Source organism: Anomaloglossus baeobatrachus, chromosome 2 (assembly GCF_048569485.1).
Source record: "Anomaloglossus baeobatrachus isolate aAnoBae1 chromosome 2, aAnoBae1.hap1, whole genome shotgun sequence".
Taxonomy (NCBI): domain Eukaryota; kingdom Metazoa; phylum Chordata; class Amphibia; order Anura; family Aromobatidae; genus Anomaloglossus; species Anomaloglossus baeobatrachus.
The window spans coordinates 397,345,271-397,361,249 of NC_134354.1; positions in this window are offsets into that span (position 1 = coordinate 397,345,271).

The window sequence follows — 15,979 nt, forward strand, 5'->3', positions numbered from 1 at the left end:
AAGTACCCCTAACAGCTCAGCAATGCATTGATTTGGCTATGGCACTAGTGATGCGGCCATTTCTTCAAAGTGTGCTAGAAGCCGTTTTTCAACACCACGACACGAAGTTGCAGGCTCTCGTGTTACTATGAGCAGTTTGTGTGTGACCAAGTGCATTCAGTGTGGCAGAAACAGTTCTAACAGTTCTCAGACAACCATTAAACCCTTTAGTGTCGGATCCAATATTGACCTTAATAACCAGGCCAAATTTTGGAAATCTGACCAGTGTCACTTTATGTAGTAATAATTGTGGAACGCTTCAATGAATCCCAGTGATTCTGTGATTGGTTTTTTTTCGGGATACATTGTATTTTATGATAGTGATAAATTGAAATCAATATTTTTGCCATTTGTGAAAATATTTGAATTTTGGTGAAAATTTTGAACATTTCGCTATTTTCAAACTGTCGATTTTTATACCCTTAAAACAGCTGTACAAAATAATTAATAAATCACATTTCCCATATGTCTACTTTACATTTGCATCATTTTTTTAAACGTCATTTTATTTTGTTAGGCTATTTAAAGGGTTAAAAGTTTGGCAGCAATTTCTTATTTTTTTTCAAGAAAACTTGTACAAAACTTGTTTCTTTAGAGACCTATTCAGATTTAAATGGACTATGAGGGGCCCCTCAAGTATTTCAATACTATGATCAGGTAATTTTTTTAACCCTTCAGGTGCTACTCAGGAATTAATGCAAAATGGAATAGAAAAAAAAATCTCTACTAAAATGTTGCTTTAGCCATAGTTTTTCACTTTTACAATTAATAGAATGAAAATCATGGATGTCACAATGTGTTACCCAGTTTTTTTCTGACTTCACTGATACCCCACATGTGGTAAGAAACCTTTGGTTAGACAAACAGGAGGTCTCTGAAGGGAAGGAAAACCCTTTGAATTTTGGAATACAAATTTGGCTGAAATTGTGGGCACGATGTCACATTTGCAGAACCCTAAGGCTATGTTCGCACGTTGCGTTTTTTTCCGCGTTTCTGCTGCGTTTTTAGCAGCAGCGTTTTTGCGCTAAAACGCATGCGTTTTTGATTGCCAGCAAAGTCTATGGGAAAAGCAGAAATCCTGTCTGCACTTTGCTTTTTTTTCTGCAGCGTTTAATTTGCATATTTGTGGTCAAAAACCATGCTGAAAAAGAAGCAGCATGTCAGTTGTTTTTGCCATTTCTGCAGCGTGTCCTTAACATTGGAGTCAATGAGAAATGGCAAAACGCAACCAAAATCACAATTCCTGCGTTTTTCATGCTTTTTACCTGCTTTTCCACTGCGTTTTTGGCTCCAAAAACGCATGCTTTTCTGGACAAAATTTAATGGGTTCTAATGTTCCTTTACACACACAATAACCGAAAATTTAAATGTTAAAAAATTAGAAACTTCACCTATTTTTCTGTTAAAATGTGCAGAACCACTATTTTCTCATTAAAAATGATAATTTCCCATATAGTTTTATTAAAAGTTAATTTTATACTTTTTTTCTCTTTTTTCATTCTTTTTGACTAATTCAACTTTATTTCTCAGTGTCTTGATCTCAAAAACGCATCTGCAGAAACGCAAGTGAAAACGCAGGTAAAAAGCGCTAAAAACGCACTAAAAACGCGGTAAAAACACATGCGTTTTTAGCGCTAAAAAATGGTCAAAAGCCATTTGGTCAAAAACCAAGGGAAGAAAAACGTGCAGAATAAACTGCAGGTACTCCGACGCAACGTGCGGACATAGCCTAAAGGTACCTAAACAACAGAAACCCTCCACAAGGAACCCCCTTTTTCAAACCTAGACCCATCAAGGAATTAATCTAGGGGTGTGTTCAGTATTTTGAACCGAGAAGTGCTTCACAGAACTTGGATGTAAAAACGAAAATTGATTTTTTTTTCCGCTAAAATGTTTCTAGTTCCAAATTTGTAACTTTAACAATGGATAATAAGAGAAAATGGTGGCCCCCATAATTTTTTAGGCAATTTCTCTCAAATGCAATGATATGTCAGGACTTGGAAAGGAAAGAGCACTATTTGACTTTTGGAGCGTAAATTGTCTGGGATAGATTGTGAATGCTATGTCTCATTTGCCAAAACTGCAGAAACCCCAGAAGTGACTACCATGACTACTATTTGTAAACTAGACCCCTCAATGAATTAATCTACGAATGTTCTGAGCATTTTTATCTTACAGATGATTCACAAAACTAGATGTGAAACCAAAAAAATTACATTTTTATAATTTACACAAGGGTTAATAGGAAAAAATTGATTTCAAAATATGTGGTGAAAAACGAATGGTTTGGCACATGCAAATCTCAGAAAGAAGAATGCTATTTTAATTTTTGGAATTCAAATTTGGACACTGTGCTACATTTGCAGAGCCTAAAGGCCACTTTACACACTAGTGATCTCACCCGCCCCCGTCGTGCGTGCGTCACGGGCAAATCGCTGCCCATGTCAAACAATATTGCTAGTACGCGTCACACGCACATATCTTTCTAATGACGTCGATGTGGCCGGCGAACAAACTTTTTTTTAAGGGGGCGGTTCGTGCGGCGTCACAGCGACGTTACACAGCGGGTCACCAATAGAAGCGGAGAGGCGGAGAGCAGCCGCATTAACGTCACTCGCACCTCGTTGCCGGAGGACGCAGGAACGCTGTTGTTCGTCATTCCCGGGGTGTCACACGTAGCGATGTGTGCTGCCTCAGGAACGACGTCCAAAATGAACAACGATATTTGGGAAAGGACCGACGTGTCAACAGTCAACGATTTTTGACGTTTTTGGGATCGTTAGCAGTCGCTCGTAGGTGTCCCATGCAACGACGTCGCTAACGACGCCGGATGTGCGTCACGAATTCTGTGACCTCAGCGATATCTCGTTAGCGATGTCGTTGCATGTAACCGGGCCTTTAGAGGTGCCAAAATAGAGGTGCCAAAAATGCAGAAACACCCCCCGTCCCCATAGTCGTCCCTCCCCCCCCATAATGACCACCACTTTACAAATTGCAACTCTCAATGAATTCATCTAGATCGTTGGTGACTTTTTTTTGTAACATCCATGCCTTGTCTTTTTTTTTTCTGAAGAATTGCAAATATGTCAATTTGGTGCCCATATATTGTACCCCTATATATTTTGCCCCTCTTGTGGTTCGGGAAACACTCACCACGTAAAGTGTTGAGTGTGCTCTCTCCGCTACATTAATGCCACACACCTGGTCGTTTATGGTGCTTTAGGCACCGTGGGGCTCAGAGGGAGGGGGATTTGGGAGCCCACATTTCCCTGGATTTTATTTGAGGGGGTTGGAGCTATCGCATTTCCAGAGTCTTTCTTCCAGTAACATGGGAGCCCTCTATATTTACAGTGACAGATGACGAACCTGTGTGGGGGCTATTTTTTTGCAGGATAAGTTAATGGTTTTATTGGTAACATTTTGGAGTCGCTTTCAGTATAAGGCTGGGATCATATTCTTGTGTTCTATTCTGAGCACTTACATCGGGGTTTACGTGTAAACTCCACAAACTGTGATTCAGATGAAACCCCGGATGGAACCACTCACTATAATAAAGCTGATGCACTCACTTTGAACTCTGCTTGGCATCAGTTCCAGTGATATCCATTTTTTTTAATCATGCACAGAACTGTGATCATCCACACTTGTGCTCTAAAAAGACGCCTAAAATGATGGGACACCACCAGAAGTCCAAAGTCCAGACAGAGTCCAAAATGACTACATCTGCCTCATTTTAATGAGTTTCTGTTGGGGGATTTGTCTAAATCTGTTTTTGGGATTTACACGGAAATCCTGAAGTAAGTGCTCAGCAGTGAGCGCAGGATAAATGTGAACCAAGGTTTATTCCAATTTTTGGGATGTTGAATGATCAGATAGACAGTGGTACAGAAATAGTTCTTATTTTTATTTTACGTGGTTCACGATGTGGTATCAGTGATAGGAAGGGTTTATTTTGCGGGTCAGTGCGCTTACAGCAATACCAAATTTATATAATTTTTTTATGTTTTGCTGGCTGCTATCACAGAGTAAAAATTATTTTGTAATAATAAATACTGTAGGTTTTTTGTCACTATGTTCTAAGAGCTGTAATTTTTTTTTTTTTTTGGCGAACAGAGCTGTATGAGCGCTTATTTTTTGCATGACGAATTGAAGATTTTTTTGGCATCATTTTGGAGTATGCAACGTTTGTTGATCACTTTTTATTCAGATTTTTAAGACTCAAAATTAATAAAACCCAGCAATTCAGTAAATGTTTTTTCGGGGTTTTTTTTCGCAGTTTACCTGGTGGTAAGTGATAAGACCAATTTATTCTTGGGGTCAGTACGGTTACAACTAGTGATTGGCAAGCCCACAGATATCTTGGATCGGCGGATACAACCGGAATTTGAAAAAGGAAAAAAAAACCTGGTTCGGGACCGGAATTAATCCCGGATATCTGCCCATATGCTGATCCCCATATAAGTCTATGGGGACCCGAATCATGCGCTTTAAAATGGTGGTAGAAAGTGCTAGGTAGATTAGAGCAAGCGTTTTATACTTAACAATCTCCGTGCAACTGTAACACTACTTCTGGGGCCACTTATTATCCCTGATGCATATGCACTGCTTCCCCTGCCCACCAGCAGTCCCGGCGTCTGGATTTGTTGCAGTCAGACTGTGCCCCCAGCCTGTGTGACTGCGTGTCTGAGTGCTTGGACTTGCACATGCTGTCTCCATATGTATAGTGGTGTAAATATAAATTAAAAAAATTGGCGTAGGGTCCCCCCCATATTATGATATCCATCACAGATAAATCATACGGCTACAGGCTGCAGCCTCCAGCCATGTGCTTATCTTGGCTGTGTCAAAATAAGAGAGACCCCATGTGTTTTTTGAAAAACATAATTTAAATAAATAATAATAAAAAAAGCAGTGTGCAGTCTCCCCCATTTTTGATACCCAGCCATGATAAAGCTGACAGCTAGGGGATGGTATTCTCAGGCTGCGGAGGCCCATGGTTATTGACCCCCCCAGCCTAAAAATAGCAGCCTGAAGCCACCCAGAATTGTCACATCCCTTAGATGCGACAATACCAGCACTTTACAGGGCTCATCCCAATTGCCCTGGTGCAGTGGCAATCTGGGTAATATAAGGGGTTAATGACAGCTTACAGCTGCAAATAAGCCTTAGATTAGTACTGGGAGGTGTCTGAGATCCCCCCTCCCCATTACTAATACTGTAAGTGAAAAGAAATAAACCAAAACACCAAAAAAAAACTTTATTTGAAATAAAATACACACCCCTTTCACCCCTTTATTAACCCAAAACATGCAGTTCCAACATAATCCACACGAGGTCCTAAAATGATCCCAGCTCTGCTACATACATACTGAAGTCACAGCGCACAGGCACAGAACTGAGAGCCACAGCGATGAGTGGTGAGATCACTCAGTTTATCTGCGATCATAGCTGGAGGTTCCCACAGTACCCCACCTGTGACCGCAGGTAAACCGACCTCAGGTGACTTAATTAAACTCAGTGAGCTCACCTCAAGTGAACTGAGTTTACAGTCCTGCATCTCCGAGCAGAAAACCGTGGGGGGGGTTTGGCCAAGAGATGCAGATTTAGTGCTGAAATTTATACACCATATTCCTGCACCAAATCTGCATCTTCTGGCAAAAAAACACATCAAAACATGATGCGGTTTTGATGTCGAAGTGATGCAATTTTTTTGCCAGGAGATGCAGATTTGGTGGAGGAATACGGCGTATACATTTCAGCACCAAATCTGCATCTCTTGGAAAAAGATACACTAAGGCCCTGTGCGCACAGTGCAGTTTTTGATGCATTTTGGTGCCGTTTTGGGTGCAGTTTGTTGCCCTAAGGCCGGTTTCACACTTGCGTTGAACGGCATCCGTTGCATTGCGTTGTGTGACAGATGCAATGGATGCGTTGCATATAGTGGCACAACGGATGCAACAGATCATACAAATTAACGCAATCCGTTATAGTTTTTTTTTCTTGACTTTACACATCTGGGCATGTACAGTTGTGTAAAGACGGTTGCGTTAACGGAATCATTTGACAGATTCTAATGGAATCCACCACCATTGGCGTCCATTATAAAAAACACGGACGCCGACGGAATCCTGCAGGTTGCGTTTTTTTGACACTCCGCCAAGCGCAGAAAAACGCTACATTCAGCGTTCCATCCGCCAAGCGGATGCAACGCAGCATCGACTAACGGATGCAACGCAAGGTCATCCGTTCCTATCCGTAGCTAATAGAAGTCTATGGGGAATAAAACTGTTTCCTGCAACGGTTACCGTAATTCCTCAAGGTGGCGGATAGCAACGGATGCCATTCAACGCAAGTGTGAAACCGGCCTAAACTGCATGCATTTCCTTCCCCAGCAAAGTCTATGAGAATTCAGAACTGCTATGCACTCGTTGCTTCTTTTTTGCCTGTAGTTTTGGGTGTAGAAAAAAAAAAGCATTTTTCCATTGAATATAGTGAAAGAAATGCATGGGCAAAAATGTATGGTCAAAAACGCACCAAAACGCGGCAAAAAATGCAATGAAAACGCATTGATGCTTTTTTTTTCGACTATAGGTGCGTTTTTCTGCCAGAGGGTGCCTTTTTTGCTGAAGAAATAAAACTGCAGTGTACGCACATAGCCAAAAACAGTTTTGATGCCATTTCGGTGCGGTTTTCTGCCAGGAGATGCAAATTTGGTGCTGAAATGTCGGCACAAGATTTCTGCACCAAATTTGCATCTTCTGGTAGAAAACTGCACCAAAACGGCGTCAAAATAGATTTTGTATGGGTTATTTTCCAAGAGATTCAGATTTGGTGCTGAAATTTATAGACTATATTGCTGCACCAAATCTGCATCTCCTGGCAAAAAATTTCATCATGTTTTGATACTTTTTTTGCCAGAAAATGCAGTTTTGGTGCAGGAATATGGTGTTTTTTTTATTTTTTATTTTTTTTTATTTGTGTTGGCCATATGGAATAAATAACAAGACCGTTTTATTGCTCTAGTTAACTTTTTTTTTTATTTTATACTTAGTCCCACTTTGGGACATAAATATATTTTACATTGATCATTGCTCTTATGCACTGTTGTACTTGTGTTCACTGGCAGAGCCTGTTATACCCTGCTAACATGCCAATGTACCCTGGGGTCATCACATGACCTCAGGGTACCATGGCAACGATCGGCATCCGCAATTACAATCGTGGGGAACCAATCCTGCCAAACTTAGGAGTCACCTGTGGGATTTTCTGCCAAGAGTGGGCTCTAGTTAATTATTTCCGATCGCCATTTTAAAACGGCGATGAGGAAATAAGGCCCTTTAATGATCACTGTTTTTATGCGTATTGGCGGTTGTTAAGAGGTTAATATCACTAAAAGCAGCCAAGGTGTACAAGTGAGTGTATTTTTGCTTGTGGTGCTCATACTCAATACTGAATAAATCGAGATGTTTTCAAAATCTTGTTTCCATTTTTTCTCAACATGCCTATAGATCCTGTGATTACCATAATTCCACGACTTTTCCTTCTTGATGTTGCAGTTCAATGTTGAAAAGTGTAGATAGGCATTGTTTTATGTTTCTTTGTTTTTTTTGCTTAAAAGAGTTATCCTGCAAAAACAAGTTAGCCACTATCCACATGATTGGTGATAAACTTATTGATCATCAGAACAGGAGATTTTTCTCCCCTTTAGATTGGAGCAACATGCTCGACCATTCCTCCATTCATTCCCTATTGGCCTGCTAAGTGCTGCATTATGTGGTGCAGTATAATATATGGAGTTCTATGGGTTGAATTATAATACATGGAGGACTATGGGAGTTGCATTATAATAATTGGCGGGTTGTAAGGGCTACATTATACATGGAGGACTATAGGGGTGCATTATAATACATTGAGGATTATGGGGGTGCATTCTAATATAAGAAGGATTATGTTGGACCCTTTGTACTATATGGAAGGCTATGTGGGGGCCATTATTGTATTTGGAGAACTATATACGAGGGGGGGACAAAGACACAAGTATGGGATGGTAATTTTTTGTGCTGAGGGAAAAAGGCTCCTTCCCTCTGCACCCAGCTTTCCCATGTTCTGCTATATATCTTCTCTCAGTACCCAGTTTTCCCGTGCCGAGGACAAGATGGATATCAGAACATAGGAAAGTTGGTTGCTGATAGAAAGAGGGATTTCAGATCATAGGAAACCTGAGTGCTTAGGGGAAAAGTGAAGTGTCACCGTCATTATCCTGTACCCCGGTACAGTGTGTCGGGGCCATTATCCCATACCTCGAGTGTCAGTGGAGGGGAACCCCGGTCCAAACTTTGCAGCGGGGCCCATCAAACTCTAGTTATGCCACTGTCTAGTAGCATTCATAAAGAGATCTTTAGAAACAGTATTTCTAAAGATCCCATATGATATGCTAATGAGACCAGTAACTAGTTGCAAGAGCGTTACTTCCCTTGGCTAGTCGGCCCCCTTACATTGTAGGCACACCCCTGTGGCCGTTATAACATGCTATTGAATGCACAGCGTCAGAGGATGGTCGCACTCACCTCTCTGCTGCTATCGCGTCTGACACTGGACTTTGGCTCAGTGACCATGATCCCATAGTTTTTGTCATGCGCACTACATGAGTTTGAAGCCAGGACACCTGGATTCATAGTGCATGGCTGAAAGTCCGGGATAGTGCGCACTGAGCCGAAATCCAGAAGTCACTCGGAAGTGATGGCAGCAGGTGAGTGCAACCATCCTCTAAAGCTGCGCTTTTGTGGCGCCCTGGCAAAACCAGGGAGTCACAGATACATTTAATCCCCCTTGGTAATTTGATCCCACACTGGTACAGTTCTACAGACACACCCCTCCCCCCAGTGTAAGAGCTAAACTGAGCAGCAGGGGAGGGGCTGGTGCAGAGCGTGAGAGGAGAGGCAGTAGAGCAGACAGGAGTGTGAAAGCTCCCGGCTGCTATGGAGTGTGGAAGCCAGCTCCAGGATTGCTGGAAGGAATAGAGCGGTGGGAAGGAGCCGAGGTGGCCGGGGCAGGGTAGTGGCCCGCCGGCACTGTAATCAGGCTACGGATCGTCGCAGGGGAGTGGACTCCCCGTTCCAAGCCGAGGAGTTGAGGCTTCCTATAGTAGTGGACAGAGAGAGAGAAAGGGCCCTGCTGTACCGGGTGTGGGATCCGAACACCCTCCGTACCAAAGGCTACGGACACCGGCAATTTCTGGTTAATTCCTGACTCTGTGTGAGTTTTCTTGCAAAGCGAACTGTGAGTAACAACATCCCCCGATACAACCGGGCACGCAGCTCTCAGACGGCCGCCCATCTCCCTGCACTACAAAGCCCAACGGGTCCCGGGGCCACCATTCCTACCCACAGAGGGGTTAACATCTCGCTGCATCACCATCGGCCCCCGGGTACCCCCATAATCGCAGCGGTGGTGTCCACCTTAACCACAGACCGTGGGTGGCGTCACGAACTTTACCAAAATCTCCCCTGTATATAATCACCCTTTTGTTGTGGTGCCTGGGATAACACACCGGGTCACGCCACCGTCATACCCTCAGAAGTGACCCCTTGGCCCTGATCTGAGTACCCCTTGTCCCTGGGCGACACAATTTGGCGTCACGAACAGGATCCTTACCCATCCACTTACCTGGAGGAAGTGCGCCTTATTCTGGACTGTCAGCGGTGCTCCGCTGCAAAATATCAGAATCCGCCATCTTGCCACCATTTTTGGGTGCGAAAAATTCCCGCTCGAGTCTTCTTCTCTGAGCGGTAAGAGCGCGAAAGTGAAGCCCCGCCCCCTGAGAGCAGAGTGCTGCAGAAAGACCAAGGGGGAAGCGGGTGAAGATCGTGCCCCATGTGACCACATGGATAAAGAGCAGGGACGCCAGGACTCTGCACCCGTCTGGTTCCTGGAAGCAGTAGCCGCAACCCCGATGACATCTCACCCGACTCCGGCAGTCCGCCCGGCCGCCACGGTGATGATGTCGGCTCCGGCAGTCTGCCTGGCCGCAGCAGAGGCGACACCCGATCGGAAGTCTGCCCCAGATGCGGCGCCAGGCCGCTCCCAGGTACCCTGTCCCGGCTGTGGAGCAGCCGGAGTGCACCTGCAGAGAGGAGGAGCAGGCCACTGAGCGATGGGGCCCTCGGCAGTTAGCGAGGTCAGTTGTAGCCGGCGCCGAGGGCATCCGAGTGGACCTGGCTCCTGAGCAGGAGGCAGAGCACGGAACCCGTGCCCCGTACTGGGAGTGGCGGCAGCAGCAGCAGTGGTAGCGGAACATGGACGGCTACCCGCAAGTTGAAAGTTGACTGTTTTATGGACTGTCACCCCTATTGAACGTCCTCAAGTTCTCGGAGAAGGCCATCTGCACAGCAGGTGGGGGGTGGCAGGATAATTAAAGGTTTAAGAAAACTTACCTCCCGATGTGGGAAGATGCATGGTTGTAATGTGTAAACTTTTTCCTTTTCCCGTTACAATAAATGTCGGTGCCCGGACAGCCCGCGGACGGGCTGTGTTTAAGCAAAGGGGAATGTGACGCCCTGGCAAAACCAGGGAGTCACAGATACATCTAATCCCCCTTGGTAATTTGATCCCACACTGGTACAGTTCTACAGACACCCCTCCCCCAGTGTAAGAGCTAAACTGAGCAGCAGGGGAGGGGCTGGTGCAGAGTGTGAGAGGAGAGGCAGCAGAGCAGACAGGAGTGTGAAAGCTCCCGGCTGCTATGGAGTGTGGAAGCGAGCTCCAGGATTGCTGGAAGGAATAGAGCGGTGGGAAGGAGCCGAGGTGGCCGGGGCAGGGTAGTGGCCCGCCGGCATAGTAATCAGGCTCCCGATCGTCGCTGGGGAGTGGACTACCCGTTCCAAGCCGAGGAGTTGAGGCTTCCTATAGTAGTGAAGAAAACCAATTGAATAATTAGGTCCATAATGTCACAAACCATGTATATGAACGGTCACCAAAAAAGACCACAAAAACAGCAAAAAGACCTTCATATTGAATAATAATTGCACCTCTATCTCATTAAATACTCAAAACCATGTTTCATTTTATAATGAGGTGCAAATTTATTTATGGATATACAAAGTTAGTTAAAGGGATAACAAACAGAAGAGCACAGAGTACATAGTAGTGTTTGTAGAATCATATTAAAAACAGGGGGGTGCGCCTGGGGGGTCCAGCCCAGAGAACATGATTATTTTGGAAATAATTCATAAGGTACAATGATCACATAACCAATGAATCAAAACACTGGGTTATACATAAGATCCCACAACATGCCAAAAGTATTCATAGGACATATATTGTCAGTTATTGCACAAACTGCCCACCAATTTATATTATAGCAAGGTTAGCCATATGTGTACAGCAACCCAACAGTGTGAGAAGCAATAAAATACCCAGGAAGACAACCAAGTCTTAATCATATGCCACAGAAAGCAGTTGATAGCATAATACAGCCCTTGACATAGTGTATATAATAATCAGACCCTCTTATGCAGTTGTAAATGCCCAGAGTAGCAATTATGAATTAATGGTACCATATTTACAAAGAGAGTTCCATGATTAGGTATATATACAACAAGTGGTAATACCACCAGGATTCCTGAGTGGGACCACTGAGCTGTATTGCTGGATCTGGTATCTTACCACAGATTTGGGGAGACCCTCAGCATGCACACCCCCCTGCACCTCGACGCGTTTCGCTGCCGCTTCGTCGGGAGGTGCAGAGGTGATGTGGGTGGCCATTTTTATATGGGCCAGTATTCCTTACCATCCTATAATGGCGCGCCGCGGACCCCCGATGTCCATCACCCACGCCACCCGGCGTCCCGGAAGTCAGACCGCACGTGCGCGCAAGCCAGACTCCCAATAGGACGCCGGGCAGAGAGGAGGAGGGAGGATCAGGGGGCCGTGCGCGCGCAGGACGGAGGCTGTCAGCACCATATTGGAGTAGGGACACCCGATGTCCATCACCCGCCCCGGCCGGCGTCCCTGAAGCCAGACCGCGCATGCGCTGAAGTCAGACCTCCAAAGTGACGCCGGGCAGAGAGGAGGAGGGAGGATCAGGGGGCCGTATGCACACAGGACGGAGGCTATCAGCACCATATTGGAGAAGGGAAAGGAAGAGGGCAGCACAGTAATGCTGCACAGAAAGCGAACAGCCAAATCCATATAGAAATAAATGGTAATCACACAAATGTTACATTAGATAAAAAGTACAGGACATTTCTTTTTAGATGTGCTGTTCATAAACATGGCTGTGAATCCATAGGTGCAGACATCATTTCTGCTTTCTTTCTTTTCCATTCTTTCTTTTCCATCTCATCCATCCTGAATGTCAAGCCTAAATAGCCAACCACATCTAAAAGATCATATGGTGAAAAAATAATAAAAAAATGGTTAAAAGCAAGAATATAAAACCGATGGCAAAACAGCCAACAGCAATTACAACCCCATGTGGCGCAGCACCGCAGAGCAACAAGTCAAATCAGATCAAAAAGGGTCTATAACTGACCAAATCATTAAGACCTTTAGGTTTAATGGTATCAAGCACTGTTATCCAGCGGACTTCTCTTTTTAGTAGTACATTTTTTATGTCGCCACCCCTGGCCCCGAGATGGACCTTCTCAATACCCCTGAACGTCAACAAACGCCAGTTGGAATTATGACATTCTTTAAAATGTTTGGGGATGTTCTTTAAAAGGCAAATGTCTTCCGGTCTGTGCAGTTTGGCCGCATTCCTGATATCACGGAGGTGCTCAAGAATGCGCACCCTGAACTCACGGGATGTGAGCCCCACATATACCAGACCACACGGGCATATTGCCCAATAGATAATCCCTGATGTCCGGCAGTTGATGAAGTCAGTGATTCTATATGTGGTTTTCTGTGATGAATCCCAAAATTCCACAGCACGGTCCATCTGTGGGCAAGCGCCACAGTCTCCACAGGGTCGGGAACCCCATCTTATGCCCTTAGTGGCCCCAAATGGTTTTACAACAGCGGGAATGTAGTGACTTCTCACAATTTGATCTTTAAGGGTTTTTGATCTTTTGGGTGTAATCGCAGGTGACGGAGTCAAAATGTGAGATAGATCATTGTCAGTATGGAGGATTGACCAATATTTTTTTGATAATGTCTGACATTTCCCTCCACTGCGCATGATAAGGGGTAATGAAACGAATTACATCACCATCATCCTTCTTAATATGAGTTTTAAGCAACTCACTACGTGGGGTGTCCCTCGCCCTAGTGTAGCCATCTTGTATGGCTTTGTGGTGATGATAGTGACGAGCTCCAAATCGTTTTTTTAAATCATCCGACTGTCGTTCGAACAATGCATCACTGGAACAGACACGTCTAACACGTAAAAATTGACCAACAGGTATGGAATTAATCACCTGACTTGGGTGTGAAGATTTAGCACTCAGAAGAGAATTCACCGCTGTTTTCTTACGAAAAATATCTGTGCACAAAAGTCCATCGTTCCCTTTAAAAACTCGCACATCCAGGAAATCAATTTCATCACTGCTGTAGACATAAGTAAGATTGATGTTATTAGCATTAGCGTTGAGTCGTTGCATAAAGATGTCCAAGTGATTGATCTCCCCCTGCCAAATCAAAAAAATATCGTCGGTGTAGCGCAGCCACATGTGAACTGCGCCCATCTCCGAATCTGGATATAAAATAGACCGCTCCCAATGTCCAAGAAAGAGGTTTGCGTATGAGGGCACACAAGACGCCCCCATCGCAACTCCTCTGTCTTGGAGATAGAAGCGGTCCTTAAATAAAAAGAAATTATGAGAAAGAATAAATCTCAGTAAAAGCAGGAGGAGATCAATCAGTTGGACATCCAAAGCCGTAGTTCTTAAGAAAAAATCAACCGCTTCAACACCATCATCATGAGATATGGATGTATATAGCGACTCAACGTCTGCAGTTACCATGACTACATCTGCTTCAAAGATGATACCCTCCAATCTATTCAGAAATTCAGTTGAATCCTGGATGTACGAGGGAAGGGTGCTGACCAATGGTTTCAGATAATAATCTAGGGACCTGCAAGCAGGCTCACATAGACTATTATTGCCAGAAACGATTGGTCTCCCTGGTGGACAAACTATATTTTTATGAACTTTTGGCAAAAAGTAGATGGTGGGTATAATCGGATGGTCAACTATCAAACCCTCAAAGATAGACTTGGGTATGACACCTCTTTCGAATGCCAAAAAAAGTAAATCATGAAGTTCGCTTTGATACCTCCTCAATGGGTTTGTTGTTAATTTGGTATAGCATTTGATGTCATTCAGCTGTCTAAAGGCTTCCACTTCATATTTATCTTTGCTCCAGACCACTACATTTCCACCTTTGTCCGACTGTTTAATCACCACGTCATCCATGTTCTTCAGTTCTTTTAAAGCCAGACGTTGATTGGACGTGAGATTGTCATGTGTGCGTTTACAAGGTAGGCATCTAAACTCCTGTGTTACCACCTTAGTAAATGAGTCAATCACAGGACAAGTCGACAAAGGAGGAAATGCAGTGGATCTTTTTTTGATATATGATGGAAAATTAGCCATGTTTGAATCCTCCTGTTCCGCCAATAGTGACTCCAAAACCCTCACCGCCTCCAATTCCTCCATTGACAGGTCAGAATGTAAACTCTTCTCTTTTTTCAAAAAATATTTTTTGAAGAGAAGTTTTCGACCAAAAAGATTTAGGTCTTTAATGGCAGTGAAGACGTCGAAGTCAGCCACCGGCGAAAAGGATAGTCCAAGCTGCAAAACATTAATCTGATCATCTGTGAGGATTTTATCAGTAAGATTTATTACCTTAAGTGTATCTGTGGGGTTAGAAGATTTTTTGGCATATTGGCGTTGCTTTTTCTTGGTGGAATATCTGGTTTCCATCCTATGTGTGAAGAAACCATGTCCTCCTTGACCATTAAATGGGGGGGCCGGGATCGTGATGGTCCTTCCCCAGAGGAAAGTGACTCAGTATTAGATTGTGACTTAGAGCGGCTATTGGATCCTGATCTGAAAATTTTATTATGATGCCATCTGAAGACATTTCCGCTCTGATAGTCAGCCATTCAGTGATGCCATTCAGTCTTGCATCCCTCTTAAACTGTCTGCAGTCCAAATTATGAGTCACTCGTGGTAGCATGCATAACCACTATCTTTCACCCACACCAGAGACATACTCAGATATGAATAGAAAGTAAGACTCCTGTCCCTACTCCAATATGGTGCTGACAGCCTCCGTCCTGCGCGCGCACGGCCCCCTGATCCTCCCTCCTCCTCTCTGCCCGGCGTCCTATTGGGAGTCTGGTTTGCGCGCACACGCGGTCTGACTTCCGGGACGCCGGGTGGCGTGGGTGATGGACATCGGGGGTCCGCGGCGCGCCATTATAGGATGGTAAGGAATACTAGCCCCTATAAAAACGGCCACCCACATCACCTCTGCACCTCCCGACGAAGCGGCAGCGAAACGCGTCGAGGTGCAGGGGGGTGTGCATGCTGAGGGTCTCCCCAAATCTGTGGTAAGATACCAGATCCAGCAATACAGCTCAGTGGTCCCACTCAGGAATCCTGGTGGTATTACCACTTGTTGTATAAATACCTAATCATGGAACTCTCTTTGTAAATATGGTACCATTAATTCATAATTGCTACTCTGGGCATTTACAACTGCATAAGAGGGTCTGATTATTATATACACTATGTCAAGGGCTGTATTATGCTATCAACTGCTTTCTGTGGCATATGATTAAGACTTGGTTGTCTTCCTGGGTATTTTATTGCTTCTCACACTGTTGGGTTGCTGTACACATATGGCTAACCTTGCTATAATATAAATTGGTGGGCAGTTTGTGCAATAACTGACAATATATGTCCTATGAATACTTTTGGCATGTTGTGGG